Source organism: Onychostoma macrolepis, chromosome 25 (genome assembly GCF_012432095.1).
Source record: "Onychostoma macrolepis isolate SWU-2019 chromosome 25, ASM1243209v1, whole genome shotgun sequence".
NCBI lineage: Eukaryota > Metazoa > Chordata > Actinopteri > Cypriniformes > Cyprinidae > Onychostoma > Onychostoma macrolepis.
Genome location: NC_081179.1, coordinates 8347420 through 8374919, shown reverse-complemented (window position 1 = coordinate 8374919; position 27500 = coordinate 8347420). Strand labels below are relative to the sequence as shown.

The window sequence follows — 27500 nt, the reverse complement described above, 5'->3', positions numbered from 1 at the left end:
AATATAATTTGTAATAAATAAAACATTACCTGTTATTTTTATTTTATTATGAATTTATTATTATTTATTAATAATTCTTATATTCTAAATTTTAGCTTATGAAATAGTTTATTTCAATTACATTTAATTAAATTTGTTTTAATTTCAATATAAATATTAATAATATGTGTTGTTTATTAATATGTATTATTTATTTATAAAGGCCATAATCAAAAAAAAAAAAAAAAAAGTTTATGTTTTTGGCATTATGTACCTAATATAACAATGAAGGGATATAGCTGCATATTCAACTCCTTCAGATTTTCTTGAACTAAACTTGAGAAGTTGACTTTTGAGAGGAGTGTTAGGGGAGCTTGTTGAGCATATTTGGGAGCATCTGCAGCTTCTTTCTATATTTTTATTTGACTCTTTTTCACCTCTTAATGGTTACAGTTTTCCAGAGGGACCCTTAGTCAAGGATGCAGCAGGAATGGATGGGTTTATAGTAGCTAAAGGCTCCTATTGTGCCAGAAACAATGTTAAAATAATATAGAAAGCTCTTCCCAGATTATCTCAACATATTTCACTCGGTCTGGGTAGACGACAGTTTCCCACACAGCCATGAGCTCGGAAACAGCTCCTCCTTCAGTCCACCGCTGCGGTTTTGCATCATTGACCAGCAACAATGACCTTTTATTGACAGTGATTGCATTTCTGCACCTTATGATAAAAAGATAGCAATATATTCATCCATGCTCATCTATGTCAAGGACTGTAATTAGTCTAACAAATCAGAATAAGAATGCAGCTAAATTAGATTCATTCATCAAATGCGGTTTCTTGATTAAAATTATTCATTTTTGAAGCACACAGCTCATCTCCTAGAAACACTGAATGTCAAAGAGATGAAAGAAAATATACATCAATTTTTCAAAAATACAGAAAACATACATACATATGTGTGTGTGTATGTGTGTGTGTGTGTGTGTGTGTATATATATATATATATATATATATATATATATATATCCTGACTACCAGCTATGGAGTTTTGTCCTCTGTAGAGGACAATTTCAATTTCTCTGAGACGTTACATGTCAGTTTTAAGTCTGGATGTCCTGTGCAGAGCACATTCAGGGCTTTTCAGAGATACCAAATGATTGGATGTTTCATGACCACTCCCTCTCCTTGGTCTTTGAAAATATTTTGTTGCCCCAAAAACACATTAATATGCAAATTAGATACAGTTTATATACATTGTATATAATGGAAAAACTTGTTTATGGCCACAATAAAGAAAAATGGTTTTTAAAAATATCTTACATAACATAAAGTTTGGTATAAAAAATTAAAATTCATTTGTGATTAAAACAAAAATCCCACTGTTTTTGCCTTTTCATGTCCATTCATGTCTTTTTATTTTTTTTAAAAACAGGACTTTTTAAAGTCCCGATGTCCTCTACAGAGGACATGGCATAAGATATGAATAAAATATCATTTTCAAAAATTTATTTTTCTTTTCTTTTTTCTGGTAGTCAGGAGGATATATATATATATATATATATATATATATATACCATATATATCAGTCATTAATTGTATTCATTATTATGTAAATAAATACTCTTTAAGTCTTTAATGTTATTAAATGTCATTACTTTATTATAATTACTTATTTATATTTTATTAATTGTATTTTTTATTTATAATTTTATAACTTCCAATTAATGCCTAATTTTCATTTTAGATTTATTATTTTGCTTTAAAAGCAAATTCATTCAGTGTCCCTTGTTGTATTGCTAAATATACTCATGTGTGGCCAAATAAGACACTTCAGTGGCTCTGACATCAGAAATTGTTCTGAAACATGAACAAGTGTGTTTTTCTGGTCTTTCTCTTCTAATATATCCGCCCTTAAGCCCTTCTTCAGAAAGAGGCTGAGTGAAGCAAAATGTACATGCACTAAACTAAAGATGAATATTCCACACAAAGCGTGAAGCTACGTCCTAATAAGTGGTGCCTCTTTAAGGCTCGTGAAACCAATTTAATATAAAAGGCTTGTTTGAGACTATTAACACTGCTTGAGGCATAACATTTTAGAGACCTCCGCAAATGACTAAATATGTTTTTCCCCTCAGTCCAAAGAAACAAATTCACCCTTAACAGCTCCTTAGTAAGCCACATATGTAATTCTGGAGAAGGAAAGGACAGGAAATGTAACATAATAAGCCATTAGGAAAGTTCGAGATGTGTTGCGATGCGGGGGGAATCCATTTCCCAAATCCTTTATTAAATTAACAGCGTGCGACACTGCCTTTTCCCTAGATACCGACCGACTGAATTTATAGGGCCCTCTAGAACTAGGCAGTTTATGGAAAGGCAAAACTGGAATCAATGCCATGGGCCCTCGGCGGAATGAGCGATATCATCACCTCTGATGAGTTTAGCGTTTCGCTCCTGACACGCATTTGAAGAGCGGAGATCACAAGAGCGTGTAATGTTTTTTCAAGTGACTTTCTTTTTTCTTCGTCGCCGTGCAGGCGTTTTAGTGCTGCCACAGTAAATCTCCTAGAAACATTCACTCCCTTTCTGGTTCCATTTCTGTTTTCTTTGATTCAAAGGTTTATTAGCGATGGTGTCGAACACCTCCCGTCGGCTTCCCCGCTTTATGTCCCACTGTAAAACATTCCTCTCAGTGGCGAGGCTTTGAACCAGTGCCTCCCGCCAAACTGGTTGCGCGAATAACCGTAAATGTCTCTGTGACCTGGAAAAGCAGGAGTCTGAATTATTGAGCTTGCGGAAATGCATCCATGTTTTCTTGCTGAACTTAGCCATAACCCATCTCAGATGCTAAATCTGGAAACTGTGTAACTGTGTGAGCGGATTGATGCCTTTATGCAGCATCCTGATTCAAATGGAACCACATATAATTTTATCCAAATATATGGCTGTGTTGAAGGTAAACCATGGGCGTTTTAGTGAGGTGTATGGTCAGTGCAAGATCTATCTGATGTGTTATTGTTTGTCCCAGTAAAAGGTCAAAACTCGCAGTTGGTCCTTATGGGAAGTGACAAGATGTAGACATGCATGACCGAACAGTGAAATAATTACAGTTCCTGCACTTTTCTGTGCTAAAATATCATAAAGTCTACATAAAATCAAAATTTCATACAAATTCATGGTCTAACGGTGCACAATTGATTGTTTGTCTTCGTAAACTCATGCATTTCAGTTTATTTTTCAGCCCTCTCCTCCAACAACCTGGCTTCATTCTGATATGTAGGCTATTGCTTACTTTTCAAAATCCAATCAATTCCAGATGGATAAAATCACATTCTGTTCTTTTTCCTGTTTCGCTTGAAAATATATCAGATTATGGAAATACTGTAAGTACTATAAACTTTTATGTCACTAATTAGAATATTGCAAATAGTTGTTCTCATCAGTGTTATTTTAGTATTATTGTGATACTATTATAATTTTGATTAATAAAAACAGTTCATTTTATTTATTTTAATATATTTATATTTTATAAAATATTTTACTGGTAGTTTTATGCCAGGAAATTCTCCATTATATTTATATTTTATATTATATTTTATCATTTTCATTTTAAGCTTGTGTAGCTTTAATTTCTCTTGTTGTTTTTGTAATTTCTAATAGGTTTTGGAATATATTTATATTGTATATTATATATTTATGTTCTTTATTTTTCATTTAAATTTTAGTAATATATATATATATATATATATATATATATTATATTATATTATATTATATTATATTATATTATATATATATATATATATATATTATATATTATATTATATTATAGAAAATTCATGTCCCTGTTACACTTAATGTTTACACTAAGTGCAAATAGCTATACCTAGCTGGATGTTCTGCTATTTATACTACTTATTGCAAACAGTGGCAATTATCTGCACCTCAGTATTGTAGTACATTACAAAACAGTATGCAATAATAACATATTGAGTGTAAATTATAATTTTAATTCAAATTATTAAATGGATGAGAGACAACCCGGGTCGATCGTGTCAAAAACGACTTTAACATGTAGTTTATCATCTGCACCACTGGAGCGGTTATTAAACAATGGTCTTTTGTAATGCTTTGTAATCACACGGTGGGCGGAGTTACTGTAAATAACTGCAACCAACTTGCACTTGTAAATAGACATTCTGTTTTTCATTTGTGAACTGATGCTCAGCTGTTCTTTTTAATAGTCAACTTATTTTTGGGTCATTGTCATAAAAGCCCCTCACAAACATTGTCACAGGTATGAAGATACATATTTCATTTCATCAATGAATGCTCACTAAAAACTGACACAGTCATCACGTTTTCAAGCCATTTCATGTTTCATCTTGACATGACACAAAGCAGTGATATCTAAGCGTGAGAGTTGTTCACTTTATAATAACGCCATCATTTTCTTCATTCATACTGAGAGCTCGCGCGAAAACAAGAGGCGGGATTTATCTCATGAACCAATAACATCCAATCATGACCGATCATATCCAATTATAGCGCGATTGAGGCATTGCCTCCTCTCACGTGACTTTCCCCCATTCATCTCAATGAGCCTTCAGAAAAGTCAGGCAAGCTGTCTCCGTAGAAAGTCAATGGACCGAGGGGAGGCAAGCCTCCGCTGTAACTTTATCTGCGGGTGTTGCTGTTGGACAGTGTTATTTTATAAAAACGAGTGACTTTTATAATTTTAATGTCATATTTAGTCATGTTTGCACTGTTTTATCTTTGTAATGTCGATTACTGTCTCGTCCAATTTTGAGGAGAGGAGACACTGCCTCCCTTGCCTCCTCGGAGGAAACGCCCCTGATATATATATATTCATTTATATATATTATTGTAGTTATATGTATGAATTTGTATGATTTTAATTCTAGTGTACTGTAATAACCCTGATTCCCATCTAATTAATAGGCTATTGTGAGTCAAATACATACCTTTTATTGGTCAAGTTGAGTGAGGAGTTTTATTTAGCCATTCCTTCCACTCTTCCACCTGCTTGTTTTGACTAGGCAGCACTCAGGTGTCTGTGACAGCTGGCGGTTCAAAGGTTAAAAGAAGCTCTCCCAACCTCTGCGTGAGATTCCTTTACCCCGGGGAGCTCATTGTTCCCAGTCCTCTCATTCAGCGTCACCGGGAAGGATCCTAACCTTGCCTCGCTGCTTTAATTTTCAAAACGCTGCTTGAAGATTCGAATTTCTGCACATCAATCTCCGGCCGCGGCGCTGGCGTGATTAATGGCCACCATCGATCATGACGCCGCGCCTCTCGGAGGCCGCGTGCCGTCACACAGCTTTGCTTTGGAATAATGGGTGTGTTCCATTCCTACACCGTCACGTCTGGAAGTGTGTGCACGCACACTCCCGTATTCCCATCATAGCGGCCCCTCCGCATCACTTCTGACTGTGCATCTTTCCGATCTGCCTGTCAAGTTAGCAGGTGGAAGCGAGTTCATCCAGGAACTAGTGCCGCAACACAGGTTCTTATACGCGCAAATCATAACAAATCAAATGCAAAATGTGTCAGTGGTAGATATTTTTGTATATTTTTACATGGCTATCAGTGGGCAGTACTGAATGTGACAGTGAAGACGAAAAATATGGATTAATTAAAAAATTCAGTATGGGATGTGTCTTGAAATATTTGTATATGAGTCAAAAATACATAAATATATGTAATCCAAAATATGTGATTATCCATAACAGATGACAAGTCTTACATCAGTGCAAAATTTCACAAAATAAAATATGTATCTGCATTTCTTCCCCAGTATATTTAGTTATGAATATTCCAATATATTTAGATGTAAATAGTTATAAAAATGTATTTCTTCACAAAAATTCAATTTAAAATGGGGGGAAATATCATTATGAAATAAATGTTTTTGTCAAATACACGTTGGACACGATTATTGGCACCCCTAGACATTCTTACGACTAAAATATCTTTGAAGTATATTCCCATTCATGTTCACAATTTTGAGCACTCCAGGGTGATTATGAACATGAAATTATCCAGCCATGGCTTCCTGTTTCACAGAAATATAAATAGGAGGAAAAACAAAGCCCAAATTCCCTTAATCATCCATCACAATGAGAAAAACCAAAGAATATATTTCTGATGTGCAGCAAAATATAATTGAGCTTCACAAATAAGTGAAGTGGCTTTAATAAAAGAGCTAGAGCAGTGAAAATTCCCATTTCCACCATCAGGGCAATAATTAAGAATTTCCAATCAACATAAAATGTTAGGAAACTGCCTGGAAGAGGACGTGTGTCTATATCGTCCTAATGCACGGTGAGAAGGAAAGTTTGAGTGGCTAAAGACTCTCCAAGGACCACAGCTGGAGAAACAAAACAACACAAAAATGGGTCACTGAGCACAAAACCAAGCGTCTGCTGGCCATTCCAGTCCTCTGACCTGAACCCTGTAGAAAATGAGTGAACTGAAGAGAAGAAGCACCAACATGGAGCTGGGAACCTAAAGGGTCTGGAGTGATTCTGGATGAAGGAATGGTCTCTGATCTCTTGTCAGGTGTTCTCTAACCTCATCAGGCATTAGAGGAGAAAATATAGAGCTGTTAAACTGACAAATGTAGGTTTCAGAAAGTATTGAATAAAAGGGTGCCGTTAATTGTGGCCAATGTAAAACATTTATTTCATAATGATATTTCCCCCCATTTTAAATTCTTATATTCCAATGAAAGGTTAGATTTTTGTGAATTTTTAAAATAAAAGATCAAAAGGATTAACAATGCAGATTAATTTCCACAGCCTGCTTTGATCATATTTGCCAAGGGTGCCGATATTTTTGGCCATGACTGTATATAAGAAATACATTTTTATAACTATTTAATATTGTTAGATATTGTTAGATATTTTAATATTGTTACTGAATATTGTTAGACATTAATTTTGCATTATAATATTAAATATATATATATAACATTAAATATATCATGAGTCCTTTCAACCTATAGTCAACAAAAGTGTATTTATATATTAGGTTTTATATTTATATTTATATATTAGCTTTATTATTTTTAGATTTAATATTATTATAGGTTTAATATATTATATTTAATTTTATTAAAAATAAAATTTATATTTGTTTAAATATTATTATAAATTAGTTTTGTATCCAAAAATTAAATACATTTTGAGTCTTCAATGCTAACCTAATGTGAACATTAACTTTTGTGTAAGATTGTCTTATGGATAATTATATATTTGGAATCTAGCTCTAAATATAAGAGAAAATAATTGATGTGATTCTTTTCATAACATTTTAATTCAACTGATAATCAAAAATATATATGCAACATCACATGGTTGTTTAAAATATAAATCATTATATATATATATATGGCATACATTAAAATATTAATATTTATACATATTTATTTATTCTGTAAATATAATGAAAAAAGGTTTATATTTTCAGCAAAATATTATATGTAAAAATTTTATAGTTATAAAAAATAATATAGAAGTATGTATACATAATATTTATTTTCCTAGAAATTTTATGAGAAATATTAGGTAATTATTTGGCTCACTGTTTCTTTATAGTAGTATGTTAATGTTCACTGCAGTCTATGGAGCTAGCCATGGTTTCATGCTAGCTATTCATCAATGTCAAGGAAAATATTCGTCTGTCTTCACAGTGCCTTTGTGGGCCTCATTACGACCAGACAGGAGCACAAAAACAGCCAATCCCAGCGGACCACACAACAGACAGGGAAGAACTGGGCTCTTTTTAACTAAGACATCATGTGGAATTAAAAAATTGAAGTCACCCTTGTTAGCATATGCACCAATTTTCCTGATGACACTAAAACGAGGTGCTTTCTGAGTTGCTTTCCATCTTTGGTCGCATGGTATTTGCTGGCATTGTTTCGTAAATGTCGCTTCCCTTTTACAACACCCACAGGGATTGAAGTTGATATGTGGGAGTATTACATTGTTGCCTGTTGCTGACATTTCGACTGAATATTGCCGTCTTATTCCCCAAACAGCAAGCAGACTGTCTAACGCTTGTCTCGGCCTTCACCCCGCAGAAAGCACGCAGCTCTGCAGTCCGAAGATCTGGGGGAAAATAAAAAATAGAGCACGTCTGCGTTAAATTGTCCATGAAGAGTTCAATTCTTGAATTAAATTGAAATAAGCAGAGCCCCCCTGATTTTCTCCGTTTGAATGCCTGAAAATACCCCTTTTGTGAAGCATTATAATGCCTAAGCTGTTTCCGAACTCAATTTGGAAGTTAATATGTGTCTGCCGTGTCTGAAAAAGGGAGGATGGATGAAAGGAGATAGTCTGAACATTTTCTCAAATCGGTTCCTTTACGCGCTAAAGAGAGGGTTAGTCAGGGTGTATGTTTTCTGGATATATGTGTGTGTGTGGACATTTACTCAGGCCCTGACTTTTTATGCATTTCCATTGATTTCAGAGAAAAAAAAAAAAAATCTGAAAAATAAAATGACACTGAGAAGACTGACAGTTGAAAATGCAGTCAAATAGCAAAAATATTCCATAAACAAACAAAGTAAGCTGCTTAGTTCACTATGGAAGCTTATTTCCGCTACGGAATAACACAATAAAAATCATAATTTCAACTGTTTATCTCACAATTCTTCAATTATATCTCACAGTATTTGTTTTTCTCAGAATTGCAGTAACTCACAATTGCACTAACCCTAACCCTAACCCTAGCAGTTCTGAGAAGAAAAGTCTTGAATATCGCAATTGTAAGATATAAATACTGAATAAAAAAAAGTTGCGACTGTGCGAATGTGAGTTAATATATCGCAGTTCTGAGAAGAAAATTCTTATTGCGAATATAAATGATATATTAAAAGATAAAAAAAAAAAATATACTGTGACTTTTTATCTCACAATTCTGACTTTTTTCCTTAATTCTGAGTTTATATCTCACAATTGTGTTAGAAACTTCAGATTTTAGGTTAACATTTCGCAATTCTTAGATGAAAAGTCGCAACTGTGAGAAAAAAGTTATAATTTTAAGTTTATTAATCCAATTACATTAATTGCAACTTTTTATCTTAGAATTGCGAGTTTATATCACACAACTTGGACATTTCTTCTCAGAATTGCAAATTTAAATTTATGTTATGTGGTAACATCTCACAATTCTGACTTTTTTTCATATCTTTTTACTTATTTATTCAATGGAGGAAATAAGCTTCCATAGTTCAATGCACTTTGTGCTACTTTCAATAAAATCCCTTTGCAGTCAAACATCTGCCTTTTTATGCTGCCCTTAGCTATTGAGTCTCTGGTTTGGTCTGAAATTAACTTCAAAAGGTGACTCAGCGTGTTTTTCAACAGGTCAAAATGTGACCTCTTACACTGGGCCGCTCTAGCCTCAGTTGTTTGTGTTGTTATGATGGCTTGGGAAAGTAAACAGCAGAATTGTGGTAAAGAATAGGGACAGATTCAGAATTGAACCAAACAGACTGTACTCAAACTGCAGCCACTGAGAGATCAAGTGCACAGCTGTGGGGTTTGCCGGACCCCAAATTGCTTCTGTCGTATCCACTTCTACGGTTTGATTGCTCTTAATTGCTTCACTTTCAATTGTTTTCTTCAAAAGGTGGTTTTCCTTGTACAGACCCATTTTTGTGTTCTTGATCACATTCCTAAGAAAAAACAACAGCATGTAGTTTGAGGAATAGTTCAACATTTGATCATCATTTACTCAATAATCTGTTTGCAGTGATTAACATCTCATTAGATTGGAAGATGATGAGTAAGTATATGCAATAACAATATCTCATGGAATTTGTTCTGTTTGTTAAAGTTATCATATGCGTTTTCTACAGTGTTTTCTCCTTCTCCGTATCACTTTCAGGAAGAACTTGTGTCATTACCTTCCCTATTTCTTTCAATTCCAAGCCACTAAAAAGCCACTAGTTCTGGTATAAAAAGCCATAAAGTGTTTTCTACCAGCAGTGCTTTTGGATGCACACTTGCTTCAGCTCAGGGATACGTGAAATGAGAGGGGGATCATGACTCAAAGGCTCAGCCCAGTGCATGATTATGGGTCGCAGAGGGACACAAGCCGCCCTGAGGGTCCGGGGTGGGTCATGTGGCCTGGAGATAAGAGTGTGACCTTGATATGGTTCCTTGGCTCAAACACCAGCATTTTTATGTTTGTGTTTATGTGTTGGGACTGAAAGAAAGAAAAGGGATAAAGCGTGATGGAAATGGAAGACAGCAAAGTCCACTGGCTTTCCGTGATGAGCTTAGCGCTGTATGAAGGCAGAGGAAAAATAGCAAACTGAAAAGCAGCCTGTCTAAAAATGTACAGCATTGTGGTTTCAGAGAAATGAATCTTCAGTTTTGGAATCAATAGCATACTTATTTATTGTTAATTTTACTGATTAGTGAAAATAAATGAGCTTATATATTTTTACAGAAGTTTTTATCATCTGTATTGACACACTGAAGCAATGGTGACTTTAATTCATTGGACTTGAATCTTTTGATTAAATTAACCAAAACGATTCATTCTAATTCATTCCTAGATTCATTTGGTGACCCTTGCAATGGCGATCACTGATTGTTTTTTTGAGTATTTTGGGACATTGAATCTATCAAATAGATTTATTTAAAAACACTGAATCATTTACAATATAAATCTCTTATTAACATGCTTTGCTAGTGTCATTCTTACACACACATTAAATAAATTGGGATTCACATCCAATTTTATTCTTGTTTTTATAACGAGACTGATGTTGCACTGAACAAACAACATGACTCCTTTCTTTCAGTTATTTCATTCACAAACAAGATGTCCTAGTTTATTTCATGTGATCACAAATCAAATGTCTCTTTCAGTGTCGCTCCGAGCCTCAGACTCAAAACTTGACCTGTATCATAAAAGGCTATATTCGTTAATCCCGGACGAGCCCCCATATTTGTCATGGTTGGCTCACAACCACGACAAATGAGGGAGGCAATGAGAACAATAGCATAGCAAAGAAACATTTATTAATGAAAATTACATTTATAAGACATAATAATGAAATAAAGAAAGCACGAATAAAGGATAATTAACACAAACAATAAATAATGAGGTCAACTTTTAACATAATGTACAGACCTGCAAACAAATTGAATTCAAAACTAAACTAATGCATTTAACCAAACGAACAATGAAGAAACAAACAAAAAATAGAAAAATAAATTAACAACAACCAAGAGGAATAACAGAAGGGCCAAAACAAAAACCAAGGGACATTTTTATAGTTCGTGGCAGGTGTTTAAGATTATGCAACTCTCAAAGACCTGCCCCATACCTGGCTAAAGCGGACCAACCAAAGATTTGCCACTTTTTATTCTGCACAAATACTATTTGTTTACCCTAAACACAAGAGAGTTACTTCAGTAATAAAAAAAAAGTCAAGAACAATAATGATTCGACAATGACACTGCTATGGCTAAGCAGCTTGTTTACATGGTGTGCTTTGCTAATGACAAATGGGAATAGATTCCCTGGCTTATGTAAAAATAAAAAAACAACTTTTACATGCTCACTGTGTCAGAAAGTCAGCAAAAAATGTAAGCTCAAAACTACAGCTCAGTTTTATACTTTTTAATTTTGTGTTTTGCTAATGCAGCACACGTAGCGTCAGACACCTGAAAATGCGACCTACTTCTACCCTTTGAACAGAGAAGGTCCTTGCCTCCATTTTTGAATGCATACACCCTCAGCATGAATTTCTGGGTATGTGCACCCTTCACACTTGACTGTTTTTTTCCCTGAAGACCTGTTGAAAGCCTCAGTTCTTTGCCAGGAGCATCTGTTTGGTGGTGACTTCAGAGGCCTAGGCTGCCTGAGAGAGATTGGCCTGCGGTACAGTGAATGCTTGTCTTGCCTTAGTGTGCCTATGTGTGTGTGAGCAGGTAAAATCCCACCTTCTTTTTGCTTATCCTCGGATTAAAGCATCTCGGCCCCATGGTGCTGACTGTCAGAGAGGGCGGCATGTGGAATCAAATCCGTCGGCCTTCAAAATGAAATCCCGGAGCCGGCTGGCCCAAATGTTTCCTGAGCACGCCGTATCTGAGCGTACGCTTCCATCCCCCTTGACAAGACACCGCAGGCTACCGTGAATCTACGTTAGATTTTCTCCCTGCCACTCACACTGGGCCTGTCATTTTTTCTGTTAGACATCTCTCCAAGACATCAGTCTCTTTTTGTCCCATTTTTTATAAAACATACTGTACAAGTTTGTTAGGATGTGGCTGAAATAGAACAGGCGGGAACAAGGATGAAGAATTGAGTTTAAAATCAACTCTCTTAGGGTTTGTGCAGGGTTGTTTCTCAACATTTATTGAATAAATTAAGTATTGTTGTTTACTGAGCATTTGCAAGTATTAAGTGCGCTTGAAATCATTGAAAAAAAAAAGTATGTATATATTAGGTTCCTATATTTATGTTCAGTTATTTCACTTTAATGGCAATGAAAATAACCGGTAACACTTTACAATAAGGTGTCATTTTGTTAACATCAGTTAATCTATTAACTAACATGAACAAACAATGAACAATGCATTTATTACACTATTTATTAATCTTTGTTAATGTTAGTTAATGAAAATACAGTTGATCACTGTTTATTCATGTTGGTTCACGGAGCATTAACTAATGTTAACAAAGACAACTTGTGATTTTAATAATGCATTAGTAAATGCTGAAATTGACATTAACTAAGATTAATAAATGCTGTAGAAGTATTGTTCATTCTTAGTTCATGTTTACTAATGTTGTTAATTAATGTTAACTAATGAACCTTATTGTAAAGTGTTACCAAATAACCTATTCATTGCCACTAAAGTGAAATTACTGAACCTATACATGAGAGCCTGAGAAAAATGCTCATTTTAGAAGAAAATTTCAGATGGCACTTAGATAGGCTTTTGCATCTGAACTCTTCATTTATTGTAATGAAGATGAATTTAAATATATTTAGTATTAAAATCTATATATAAAATTACAAAACTAAAAATATCTGTTTGTTAAATATATGTTTTCGATGCACACTATATATATATATATATATATATATACATATTTATATAATTTATGTTGTGTGCAAACACACACATACATACACATATATACATACACATATATATATATATATATATATATATATATAATTTTGATATGTATTTACTAAATTATTTATTTTTTATAATTTATGTGTAACTGTATATGTACTGTATATATGACAGACATATCACAAAAAAATTTAAAATAAATAAACTAGACATTGTTTCACAAAAATACTCCATGAAGGTTGTTACATTTCTACACTATTTAGTTATATTTCAGCACTACAGTTCAATAGTTGTCAGATTTTATTGTTCATTTTACATTATTTATGTAAAATTGTTTTGGAATTTTTTTTTTTTTTTTTTGAGATTGCAGTCTTTTTCCATTTAACCAGAAATAAGCTTGTATGCCTGTTACCTACAGAGTAAATAGCAGCTTCCAGGTTTTTCCAAGATGGCCTCTAAGAGAACTGACTTTCCTTTGATTTGGGCCCTTGGTTTTATGTTAATGCATGAAAATAAACAGCATCAGCTGCTTAACTGTCATTTTGGGATTATTATATTGCACCATTAAGGACATACAACATGAACATGTAAGTACACAAAATTGTTTCATTGTATTTTCTCAGCACTTTCAGAAAACCTGAGGAGATCCAACTTCCCCACCACCAAGAAAGATTTCCAGAGTATTTGATGGTATTTGCTAGTGTTTTTATGGAGATCTGCTTGTTTGAATCAGGGGTTCAGTCTGGCAGAGAGTTTCTTTGGTTTGGTTGCTCTCCGGCTGTCCTCTCTAGCATGCCAGCTAATTAGCATGCGGTGGTATAAATAGCTTCCCCGGCCTGTTGAGAAGCTTCCTGTGCCCAGTGTCTTACTGAGGTCAGGTTGTGGGATTCTTACAGCTCAATAAACTGTGAAGTTATGAAACATTAACGTATGAGAGTTTTGCTGTATGTCCTTAATCAACAAGATTGATCATTCTGTTATTGTAGGCAATGTGACCCAAAGGATGTTGAAAACTGAGAGAGCGATAATCTTTTATTCTATGTCTTATATTAACTTGTCTTAAAGTGAATGTAATATGTTTTGGCTAAGAATCAGGTTTAAGACTTTATCTTGAGTTCTGCCTTATAAGCAACAGTTTTCCTCAAGATTAGGGTATGTTTACATGACAACAAAATGGAAAAGTTTTTCTTTTTGTGTGTGTGTGGGTGTGTTTGAAAAGTTTAGTGTAGATCACAAAAATTATCCGCAATCCACAAAAATGACTAAAATGCTGTATTATACATGCCAGGCCAGTAGTTGGCGATGTCAATTTGTAAAGAAACTCCCACACGTCTATAGACTGAACACATAATACGCATGCGCATGACGTCACCGTTTTTACAAATTCACGTTTTTATAATGAGATGATATCGTATCATTCTCAAAAACCTGCTCTCTGAAGTCCGTTTTCAAAAGTTTTGAACTTTCTATTCATCAAAGAATCTTGAAATATATCACAGTTTCCACAAAAATATTAGGCAGCTCGACATAGATAAATGTTTCCTGAACAGGACATTAGCATATTAAAATGATTTCTGATAGATCATGTGACACTGACCGGAGTAATGACTGCTGAAAATTAAGCTTTGCATCACAGAATCACATTGCACTATAAAATAGGCCTATATTAAAATTGAAAAGTTTTTTAAAATAATATTTCACAATTATGCTGATTTTACTGAGTTTGGTCAAACATATTCATCCTTGAAAAAAACAGTAATTTCTCATAATGAAGAAAGAGATGTAGCATTATTTGCAGAGATACTGATTAATTAGCACAAATTAGGGCTTAGCTATTAGTTTACTGTTAGGATCTATTTTAAGCTTTTATTTAGATGTTGTTTGCGTCCATATGTGTTTACTTCACAATTGACCGCTTACTCAGGTGGGTGGTGTGTTAAATCGCTAATCAGCAAGGATGGCCGCACATCTGGCCGTTAATTACCGCTGTCTGGCATTCTTGCTGACTCACAGAGCAAACGCCGACAACGGGATTAAACTTTAAAAACAGCGGCTGTGTTTGACAGCACAGGACATGGGAGCTAAACTGAGACTGATAAGGGCTGGAGAATTAGCTGTACAGAAACACTCCGACGGCTGACAGTATTGTGATACGTGGGTTTCGTTTGACGAGTGTGTGTTTACGTTGCTGCGTTTGTGTACGGTTACACTGTAAAGCTGTGTTTGTCATTCCTGTTGACAGTGGGACAATGAACTTGACAGTTTGTGGTCTGACTTCTCATTGTTTCTTTCTTTGTCAGACTTTGTGGAAAAACAAAAAGTGTAGAGGATTTTTCACGTTTAATTTTTGATGAGCTCAGTTGCAGCTAACAGGTTTTAGCCCACTAGCCACAAGTCAAAAGGTTTTTGAACCAAAAACTGAAGAAATAAAGAAAGTTTACCTGAGAGAAAACGAGGAAACTTCACTCTAGTGTTGTGCCATGGTTGGAGCTCAAAATATGTACTTTTTATAGTGTAAATATACAAATAATACATATTGTGGTTTAAACTACTTCCATGTTTTGTATTATTCAGACAAGTGACCGATTTGAAACCTGACCATTTTTAATAATTGTAAATCTCTGAACTAAGCCACTTCAGTGACATCTGAATCTGTTTCAGTCTGAAGCTGTTTCCATATTCATTATTACTAAATGCAGGATATGATGCTTCCAAAGCTTTTTTTTTTTTCTCAGATGTGTGATTTATTCTTAACTTCTTAGAGGATGTGACTGTTTTCCTTGATAATGAAATATGCATGAGCTCTCTTGGGTTCACCCAGATGCTCCGTACCTTTTCCCTCCGAATCGTCTTTGTTTTCAATGTCGATTTTGTGCCAAATTTAGAGCTTAGTTTGCTCTCTTTTATTCTTCCCTGCGATAATGTAATCTCTTCATCTAAAAGGCGAGGTTCACCGGGTCATTTCATCTCAAGATATTTCTAATTTACCACATTTTCATATCTGTAACACAACCAAGCAGTGGAAATAGTATTGCTAAAGAATGACAAGAACAGCTTTATTCTTTCCTCACTTGTAATAAAAACATCTAGGATTCTTCACATTGCTGTCATTTGTTGATTAATTTAATCTAAATCCTGGTATTTTAGTGTTCTTTATATATATTATATAGCTTTTATTTTTACAATTTTCATTTTAATTTTAGTTTAGGTTTTAGTAATTTTGGTATGTTTTTTTTTTTTATTATGAATTTAAGGTTAAATCAATTGGTGCCTTTTAGATATTTTAAAACACTTTTGTGTGGTTTGGAGAAAGACTTGGTGATCTGCAAATATTTCTAATAACTGTATCTTTAGCTAGATTTTTTTTTTTTTTGCGTAGTATTTTATGTATTGAATGTTGCTGTTTGTTATATGTATTTGTAAATTTGAACTCATAAAAACTCATTTTATTTCAAGCTAGCATTTGTAATTTCCATATCTAATATTTATATTATTTCCAGTTTTCATTTTAATTTTAGTATATTTATACTATAATTTTAAAATATTATGTTTTTTTAATATGTACATTTTGTATTAATATGTACAATTTGCACATTTAAAATGAATTAAATAGTAATAAATTATAATAATATATTGTCTCAACCAATGGTGTGGCAACCGATGGCTGTGTGTGTTTGGGAAAACTGTTTAAAACCTTCTTTATTTGTGGGTTTCCGTTTGATATTGCTCGCAGTGCAGAAATTACACTTCACCTTTAAGGCCTTCTAGCGCTGTTTGTGCAAGCAGATGGATGAGAACTACCAAATAGCCTGTTTATGGTGGTATTGACTGTTTTCCATTCCTCAAGTAGCCGCCCAAGTGGAACACAACGTCAACCCTATTCCACTGTGTCTCCACCCGAGTGCCCTGAGTCTCCAGAGGCCTCTAAACAAAATAAAAATATGCCCGCACATCTTTGCTGGCAACAAACATGTGTGTCAGTTCTCACAGTCCCTTCCCAGCCTTGAGTTAACGTAATTGGCTATATGGCACAGTGTTCTTCTTATATGATTTATCAGGGCTCCGTGGCACTCTACACCCTCAAGGTTGAATTTGCTCGCTGAACAAAGTCGGACAAGAAGGGAAGGTTGTGCGCCATCTCCAAAACTGGCAAACTAAACAAAAACGTAGCCCAGATGAGATTAGCTGGAGAGAAGAATAAAGCCATGGTGATTCTTGTGGCATCAGTACCTTCTACAAGCCAATGTGAAGTTTATTTGAGACGAGCTGCAATTGCAAATGCAGCCGTACACTATGTCAAACTTTTAAGACGATAGGATGTACGAGCTTTCGGCAGTCAAGCACTAAGTGAGATCCTATTGTAACATTCATACGTCAAAGTGCTACGCTTGTCCTCCATCTGCTGTAAAAAAATAAAAATAAAAAAAATCTTGTCACTTTAAATGATGTTTGTGTATCACCCTCCCAGGGCCGACACATGAATCTTTCAGAACAGTCTAGAAATGAACTCTCTGATCTGCTTTTAACAAGCAGATCTCACATCCAGACACATTCGGCTAGTGTTTGAAGGGCTTTTGAGGCTGCTGTACTGTTAGCATATGGAGAACAAAACCAACTGGCCTTTAGGACCAAACCAAGCTGTTTTTTTTTTTTGTTTTGTTTTTTTGGACAAATCCTCCTTGTACGTTCTTTAGAAGCATTAGGCAAATGTGGACATTATTTTGCACAGCAGGTACGATTTATTGATCTTAATAGGGAGCTGTTTTGGAGAACTGATGCATAAGCTCATTTTTAAGTTCCTTTCAGGGTAATTAGCTTCAGGAAACTTACAAACTATAAGTATTAAGAGCCATTGTTAACCTTTTGGCCTCATAGATAAATAATTTAGCAAAGAATATTTCTTAAGCTTCTTTTTTTTTCTGCCCTTTGAGAGTGTAAAAGTATGGTTTGATGCTAAAGTGTTCTAGATAGTTAGCAGGGTGTTGCTGTGAGGTTGCTACAATGTTCTGAGATGTGTTTCCTGTACTATAACATAACACGTAGCTTACCCACCATAGTACAATCCATCTTTGGAGAAACTAGCTGGTTATGACTTTTTCCCAAAATGTAGTAGCATGTTCACACATGCATCGTTTGAACCACTTTGTTTTAACAATAAAAGGCTATTGTTAATTTATACTAATTTCTGCTACTTATTCGATTCTAAGATTGTGAATGCCATAGATACAGTATGTTTAGGTAGATGCCACATTCGACTGCTCCAGACACATAGACACGTCCACCATCTTGAAATGATGATAGTTATGCGTATGTATGAATAACTTTAGCAGATGATTTAGCTAAACTAACACAATTAAACACAACATTAAAAAGTTGCCATAGTACAAAAACCTGTAGTATTGGGTTAGTAAAACACAAACCGTCACATTCTCATTTGTGAAAGGTTATCCAATTACTTAAGGAATCTAAATTTTGGTGGTTTTTGCGACCTTTGTGGCATCTTGGAAAACTATTTAAACATACATTAAATTATTAAGACATCACTAACAGGTAAAGTAAAATATAATGAGTACATAGTCTAATATTTTGTGAAATGCTCTCATCTAAACTTAATTTCTCTAGGGAACTAAAGAGCTGTGGACACTGATGACTTGCCTGAGGTAAATGAAATGCTACATGAATTTTTGTTTACAAGCTGTTTTATTGACATCTTTCCGCAGTTAAAACACTGACTGAGCGATTACATGACGCATGAGATGTTCATTCATGTTTATTTCACATTAAACTAGTGGTAAAGAGGAAGGGATGATCTCCCTCACTCGCTCTTCACACTGCCATTTGAACTGAGGTGTGTATATAGCATTCTGTCTCGCTACCTCAAAGTGCGCCAAAATGGTATTTATTGTTTGAATTTCTTGAACAAATGGACATAATTTGAAAGATGAGACAATGAAGTTCCACTCGATGCTGTATTTGTTCTGTACACATGCGTACCGAACCAAAAGACCCGTACTGAAAATGTTTGGTGCAAATACGTGTGCAAATACCATTATACCCCTACTGCCTATACATATATATGCATATAACTATGGTTGCAGATACACAGCCAATTTGCTCTGGAGTGTTCACGGACTGGCTTTGACCGTTTCAATATGCTGGACAGGTTATGTATAGAGGCCCATAGAAACAGTCGCTAATGAGAAATCTATGTCTCTATGCCGATTCTATTCAGTGCAGGTCGAAAAAGTCTTTTTCAAGCTGCACTCCATTTGAAGTAGGCTATCATTTCTGTTTGTAGCACAATTTATTTTACAGTACACTTTTATAATATAAGGCCTCTAGGATTTGCACACTGGGATGTTGTAATACATGTTTGAGTTCTTCGCTCTGCGTTTGTTTATCATAGAAGAACAAAATCATGTATTGTACATACTTAAGTGCCCAGCTATGCTTCTTTCTGAAGTCTTGTTTATGCCACAACCTTTTTTTTTCTCTGTTGGTACAACTTAAACTTTGTCTCCCGCGGCTCGTTTTATGTCTGAGTCACCAGTCTTCCGTCTATATCTCTCAGCTTCGCACGCTGATGTTTTTCGGCCTCTCACGGCCCGCAGCGCAGCCACTCTGAGCGTCTGTCCTGTGATATTGTCTCCCAGTCTGTCACTTCATTTCAGATGAATCGGCCACTGCTTGACTTGCCGAGCTTGTGCCTCCGCATTCACGCAGAGGTCGCAAACGTTTTGACCGCGCTGAGCCGGCGTGCCCGAGGTCGTGCGAACGGCGCTTGCATAATTCCCGCATAACCATTTGGACCTTAATGTAGTCTGTTACGCTCCAATTATATTATAGATGGAGCAAAGATGCAGATTTCCACCCCCCACTTTTTCAGCCACTGGCCAGTGGATGACAGAAATAACAAATGGACCTATGTAGGAGCTTTTTCCTTGGAGGGAACAGAGAGATAACAGCTGTTTCAACTGGAAGGGCTGGAGTGCTATGGCCTGCTACAAACAGCCCTCAGGAAATGGGAAAATCTACTGCATCTGTTTGAAAGCGCATCGACTTCACACGAGCCTCCAAGTAGAGGATAAATTCCCCTCAAAAACGGTTTGGGAAATCACACTCGTGAATTGTTGAGTTAAAGCTAAATTAAACTGAAAGACCTAGAAAATGGATGCTAATGTCTTGATTCCAATTTCCATTTTCCCCAAATGTATTCCACTTTGTTAACTCAAACTTCATTAACTCAAACGGTTTTGCTTTTAATAAAGGGAGACGGATGTTATAAGGTGTTCTTCCAGGCTAATGATTAAGTAGCTTGGTTGTTCAACACAAAAGCCTCTGGTTGGTCCTGAGCAAAGGCGTCCCTAGAGTTGGGAATTACTAAATCTACAATCATGCCCTTGAGCAAGACACTGGCGGGATATTCCAGTGGGACTGGAAACCTGGGACTGGGACCTACAATTAGTGTACTGTAAATTCCTTTGCATGAAGAAAATTTTTAAATAACTATCAGCATTAGGAAGTGGGTTAATGTATTTATTTGGTGACCAAAGATACTTTGAGTGTCATCAAGCAAGGATCTCTCACGGCACATTTTCTCAATGCTTGCTATACCGTCAGGAATCCCTTGAGGAGCAGGACGTTTTTGAGTGCCATGTGGTGAAAACTCCCACACAAACTCAGTTTTAACACTGAGGTCTAGGAATAGAAGGTTGAATCTCATAAAGGTTGAATGTCTAGGTCATTTTTCACCCCCAAATGAAATCATAAATCTGTTTGTGCATGGAAAATATAAGCAAATTAATTACATTTTTGCCATATACACATTGCATTGTGCAGCTAAGACAGTTAGACACATTTCCAATAAAAAATAAAAAGTAAATAAAAATAATAATAATAAATAAATATTTAATATTTAAAAATCGCATGAATGAGCATAAATTATATTCTGAAAATTATCGAGGAACAAAATGTGGTTTATTTTCATGGAAAAGCATAATGCGCAAAAAAAAAAAAAAAATTGATTGAATTATTGATTGATTGATTGATGCCATTGTTAAGACTGACCACATTTCCACTCCAAAAAAAAAAAAACTCATTCTGTCCAGACACTTGACATGAATATGAATGAATCCGCTAGATTATATTCTGACAACTAACATAAATAAATAAATACAATTGCTTAGACTAAATAGAGTCTTGTGACCTTAGTTATATTTCACCACAAAGTAAAACAAGAAATCACGCACACACAAACACACACACACACACACATACATTTTATATATATATATATATATATATATATATATATATATATATATATATATATATATATATAATGCAGTGTTGGGCAAGCTACTGGGAAAATGTAGTGAGCTAAGCTTACTCTTCTTTAAATGAAGATTCATTACACTAAGGTACAGCCCTGGGGAATGTAGCAAGCTAAGCTACAGCAACATGGCAAAAGTAGTTTACTACATCCAAGCTATTTAAAAAATATATATATATTTTGCTGTCGGCCAGAAACCTCCTATTGGTAGTTGGTATTGTGGCTTTATTGTATACAGATACATTTATAAAAAATGGTAACACTTCACAATAAGGTTCAGTAGTTAACATTAGTTAACTAGTGTAGTTAACATGAACTAAGAATGAACAATAAATCTTAATGTTAATTTCAACATTTACTAATGCATTATTAAAATCAAAAGTTGTTTGTTAACATTTGTTAATGCACTGTGAACTAACATGAACTAATGAACGACTATTTTCATTAACTAACATTAACAAAAATGAATAAATACTGTAATAAATGTATTTTAATGTAATATACTATAATGAATGTATTTTATACATTGTATGCTCATGTTAAATAATACATTAGCTAACATTAATGAAATCGTATTGTATAGTTTTACCATATAGATGTATAGGCCTACAGATAGGCTACGTTTATTAGCATCGTTGCATGTGTCATTAGATAGCCTATTAATATAAAAATTTCACCAAAATCAAGTTCAAATACGAAGCTTTTGACCAGCGAATGTTTTTTTTTTTTTTTTCTGACTCGTCCCGTTTTCCCCAGTTTTCTGTCATTATGTGGGCGTTCAGTTTTTTTTCTGTTATTTGGCCAAAGTATCATATTATGAAAGATTCAGCGCTTCGCACGAGCTATTTGGCTGTGACTTGACAACAAATGCTAAGAAACTCTTCTCCGCTCCTCAAATACAAAAAAAAAAAAAAAAAAGCATTAGCCTTTATAAATAGTGTTTTTGGAGTAAAGAAAACGCTGTACTTGTTCAGTCAACAGTTCTCTAAACTGCGCGCCGCACTTCATTGACGAGAGAGGCGGGAGGAATAATGAGGTTTGACTGACAGTTTAAGGAGCCAATGGCGACACGAGCTTTAGTGTCTGTGGCGTCACTTACTGATCCAGGATCAGTGATCCGTAGCTGCTATATTTCCGATTTGAGCTTGAGTTTCAAAATGTTTTCTTTGGATAATGTAACATTAGCTTTTGTTGACACTACCGCGCTACTTGATCAAAAAAAAAAAAAAAAGCTTAGCTACTGAAAAGCTATTTGATTCAGAAAACAGCGACGCTACCACCACGCTACTGAGAAGTGTAGTTAAACTAGTAGCAGCGACGCTACTGCCCATCACTATATATACAGTGGCGGTTTTAGGCATGGGCGAACGGGGCAGCCGCCCGGGGCGGCATTTTTTCATGACACGTGGGGGGCGGCACAAGCACTTGGAAAAAAAAAAATCATCTGCGATGCTAAGCGGTTTTCTATTATCTATCATATTATCTATCATATAACTGTGCGGGGAATTGGCAAATTGGCGCCCCTGCTTGTTGAGAAGGTACCGAGCACAGAAGCTGTGTGAGAAGTGGAAAGGGGAGGGGGGTGCGGCCGCGGGGGACAGTTCACCTCTCCCAAATTAGTGGGACAAGTGGGCTAAAGTCAGTCACACCCAGGTGCGCGGGAAGTGTTTTTTTTTATGTGGGCAACTGTTTAATTGTTGGGAATATTAAAAAAAAAAATCGGAGTGTGTATTTAAGTGCAAATAGCTATGCTGGCAGAGGCTATTTACATTAACTCCACCCACAAATGTATGATTGGGATAGTCAAATATGCAAAAGACGGTTACTAGCTGTCAGATTCAGTGGTGCAGATAGTAAAATTTGCGTTACACTTCTTTCGACACGATCGACCAGGATTCGAATCTGCCTTTTGGCGAACTTTTTTTCTCCCTTTTTAAATTTCAAATCACATCACATCAGAAAAGCATTTATTTTTTAATAAAAATGAAGGAAATAATCAAAGAGTTTAACATAAAGTATCGGGTAGGGTTAGGGTAGGTGTAGAGAGGGCTTTTGTCCCAATAAGGTGGCATCCATTTAATAATTAGAAATAAAATTAAAAAATTACACTCAATAAGTTATTGCATACTATTTTATAATGTATTACAATGCAGAAGTGCAGATAATTACCACTATTTTTGCAATAAGTAATGTTTTTCTCTAATAATGTTTTTCGCCATGTTTTTATTTTATTTTAACATAGAATAAATAGAATCTAAAGCTATTTGCACTGTGTAAATAACACATCACTAAAGAATACTGCTATTTTCACTTTGTGGTTTAGTCTTGACTTCTGGTCGTGAGTGACAGTGTTGGGGGATGGGAAATCTGTTGATTGTCGAGTGCCAAATAAACACAGAGTGTTTATTATGTATATAGAGTATATTTATTTAAGTTCTGATAACTTATACTGTTTTGTGCAGAATTGTGTTTTTCATGTTGAAGGATTTGTGCAATTGAGAAATATAAGCTTGTCTTACACTTACATTGTTATAGTAAAACTGTTTGTGCAAAATTTTTTAGCAAAAAAACCTAAAAATTTTTTTTCTCGATTGGGGGGCGCTCAGAGGGGGTCTCGCCCGGGGAGTAATTCAATGTAGAACCGCCACTGTGTGTATATATATATATATATATATATATATATATATATATATACTGTCTATATTGTACATTGTGAAAAGTGAGCTCATTTCTGTCCCAAATTCTAATTATTGCAGTGAAAAAAAAAAAAAAAGCATTACTATTTTGTGGGGAAAAAAGCCCAAATCTCATTCTGTCCAGAGAAATAAATAAATAAATAATAAATAAATAAATAATATTATTATAAATCAGCATAAATTTAAATCTGACAGTTGGCGGAGAAAATGTGGTTTATTGTCATGGAAATAATGTCATGAAAAAAAAAAAAAATTCTTAACCGTCTGTGTGCTTGTTGTTGCTTAACCTACATAGAGCGTTTGGTCATGTGCCCTAATTAATATTAATAAGCGAAGCCTTGAGGAGTGCATCAGCCCCGGGGAGACCTGAAGTGTCCTTGTGTACGGCCATAACACAAACAAACAACTTGTCTATTTCAGTTTTGATATATTTCAGTTTCTCAGGACAGAGCGAGGAAAAATCTAACTGCATTTGTCAGCGAGCTCCAAAACCCTGTCTCACATAGTCCCATGCACTACTGCGGTTCAGCCTCACCAGAATCTAGTTTTGTGAGATTTATATTATATGGCTGTATTTTACCACATATCTCTCAGTGTATTGTGCAGCTACCCTGAGAATAAGTAAAGCTGACAGAGGCTCAGCATTGCGAGGGACTGCAGAATGTGGAATGCTACCTCAGAGAAGGCTCAGTTCACTGAACTTTCCATTAGGGTCAGAGCTGGTGTAAAATTGCCCCTGCTCACCGAGATTATATTGTGCCCCAGTCTTTGCTCTGCTGTGATGTGATGCATTCTGGAAATCTGGATCATGTCAGGATTGTCATAAAGCCCTTAAATGACTTCACAAACAATGTTAAATGGGATTTGCAACTTGTGCAATATGATGTACAGTATTTCAGAGTGAATGTGGATGATGAAAAGAAGGCTGTTGAATTGTTGATTCATTCTCCAGTCAAGTATAGTTTAGTGTAATGAACACTAAACTTTATAGTTCATATCCATTTTTAAATAACACAAATAATATTGAAGTGCATTTTACAAGAAAATATAATTTATCATATATTATATTATATTATTATTATTATTTTTACTTAAATTCTGTAAGTAAAATATTAATTTGTTAATATTTTAAAAATACCCCCCGTGTGGTTCTGGGATTTTTGCTCACAGTTCTTGTGATCATTTTGACCCCACGGGGTGAGATCTTGCGTGGATCCCCAGATTGAGGGAGATTATCAGTGGTCTTGTATGTCTTCCATTTTCTAATAATTGCTCCCACAGTTGATTTCTTCACACCAAGCTGCTTACCTATTGCAGATTCAGTCTTCCCAGCCTGGTGCAGGTCTACAATTTTGTTTCTGGTGTCCTTTGATAGCTCTTTGGTCTTGGCCATGGTGGAGTTTGAAGTTGGACTGTTTGAGGTTGTGGGCAGGTGTCTTTTATACTGATAATGAGTTCAAACAGATGCCATTAATACAGGTAACGAGTGGAGGACAGAGGAGCCTCTTAAAGAAGAAGTTACAGGTCTGTGAGAGCCAGAAATCTTGCTTGTTTGTAGGTGACCAAATACTTATTTTACCGAGGAATTTACCAATTAATTCTTTAAAAATCCTACAATGTGATTTTCTGGATTTTTTTTTTCTCTTCTCATTTTGTCTCTCATAGTTGAGGTATACCTATGATGAAAATGACAGGCCTCTCTCATTTTTTTAAGTGGGAGAACTTGCACAATTGGTGGCTGACTAAATACTTTTTTGCCCCACTGTATATTATATTATATTTTTTATTTCAATTTGATAAGTAAAATTGATACTTCAGTATTTAATTACAGTACATTTTATAATGCTTTTATCTAATGTGACTTAATAATAATAATAACTATTATTATTATTATTATAGTTGTTGTTGTTGTTATTATTTGACCTCATGTTGGGTGTTTGCTTATCGATTATTTTCAGAAACTGACTGTACATTATTTCCTAATTTTGCCTCAACTGCCTATCAAATACATAAACATATAGATTTCTAGACACATACAGGTGCTGGTCATATAATTAGAATATCATCAAAAAGTTGATTCATTTCACTAATTCCATTCAAAAAGTGAAACTTGTATATTATATTCATTCATTACACACAGACTGATATATTTAAAATGTTTATTTCTTTTAATTTTGATGATTAGAGCTTACAGCTCATGAAAGTCAAAAATCAGTATCTCAAAATATTAGAATATTTACATTTGAGTTTGAATAAATGACCATCCCTACAGTATAAATTCTGGGTATCTCTTGTTCTTTGAAACCACAATAATGGGGAAGACTGCTGACTTGGCAATGATCCAGAAAACGAACATTGACACCCTCCACAAAGAGGGTAACTCACAGAAGGTCATTACTGAAAGGTGTGGCTGTTTACAGAGTGCTGTATCAAAGCATATTAAATGCAAAGTTGACTGGAAGGAAGAATTTGGGTAGGAAAAGGTGCACAAGCAACAGGGATGACCGCAAGCTTGAGAATATAGTCAAGCAAAGCCGATTCAAACACTTGGGAGAGCTTCACAAGGAGAGAACTGAAGCTGGAGTCAGTGCATCAAGAGTCACCACGCTCAGACGTCTTCAGGAAAAGGGCTACCAAGCCACTTCTGAACCAGAGACAACGTCATAAGCATCTTAACTGGGCTGTGGAGAAAAAGAACTGGACTGTTGCTCAGTGGTCCAAAGTCCTCTTTTCAGATGAAAGTAAATTTTACATTTCATTTGGAAATCAAGGTCCCAGAGTCTGAAGGAAGAGTGGAGGCACAGAATCCATGTTGCTTGAAGTCCAGTGTGAAGTTTCCACAGTCTGTGATGATTTGGGCTGCCATGTCATCTGCTGGTGTTGGTCCACTGTGTTTTCTGAAGTCCACAGTCAACGCAGCCATCTACCAGGAGATTTTAGAGCACTTCATGCTTCCTTCTGTTGACAAGCTTTATGGAGATGCTGATTTCATTTTCCAGCAGGACTTGGCACCTGCCCACATTGCCAAAGGTACCAAAAGCTGGTTCAATGACCATAGTGTTACTGTGCTTGATTGGCCAACAAACTCGCCTGACCTGAACCCCATAGAGAATCTATTGGGTATTGTCAAGAGGAAGATGAGAGACACCAGACCCAACAATGCAGATGAGCTGAAGGCCACTATCAGAGCAACCTGGGCTCTCATAACACCTGAGCAGTGCCACAGACTGATCGACTCCATGCCACGCCGCATTGCTGCAGTAATTCAGGCAAAAGGAGCCCCAACTAAGTATTGAGTGCTGTACATGCTCATACTTTTCATTTTCATACTTTTCAGTTGGCCAAGATTTCTAA

At 35.3% G+C, this 27500-nt stretch overlaps 1 protein-coding gene across 3 annotated transcripts in view; it reads left to right on the top strand.

Moving 5' to 3' along the window:
- The window catches only part of lrrc4ca (leucine rich repeat containing 4C, genome duplicate a), a 247943-nt gene that overhangs the window by 23498 nt on the left and 196945 nt on the right, over positions 1-27500 (top strand). Inside the window, exon 1 of one of the 3 annotated variants that reach the window (XM_058767436.1) lies at positions 13568-13705. The exons of the other annotated variants lie outside the window; for them this stretch is intronic. The gene's annotated coding sequence lies outside the window, so the exon portion shown is untranslated. Of the gene's footprint in view, positions 1-13567; positions 13706-27500 lie in introns of those variants that run through there. 3 annotated transcript variants of the gene reach the window in all.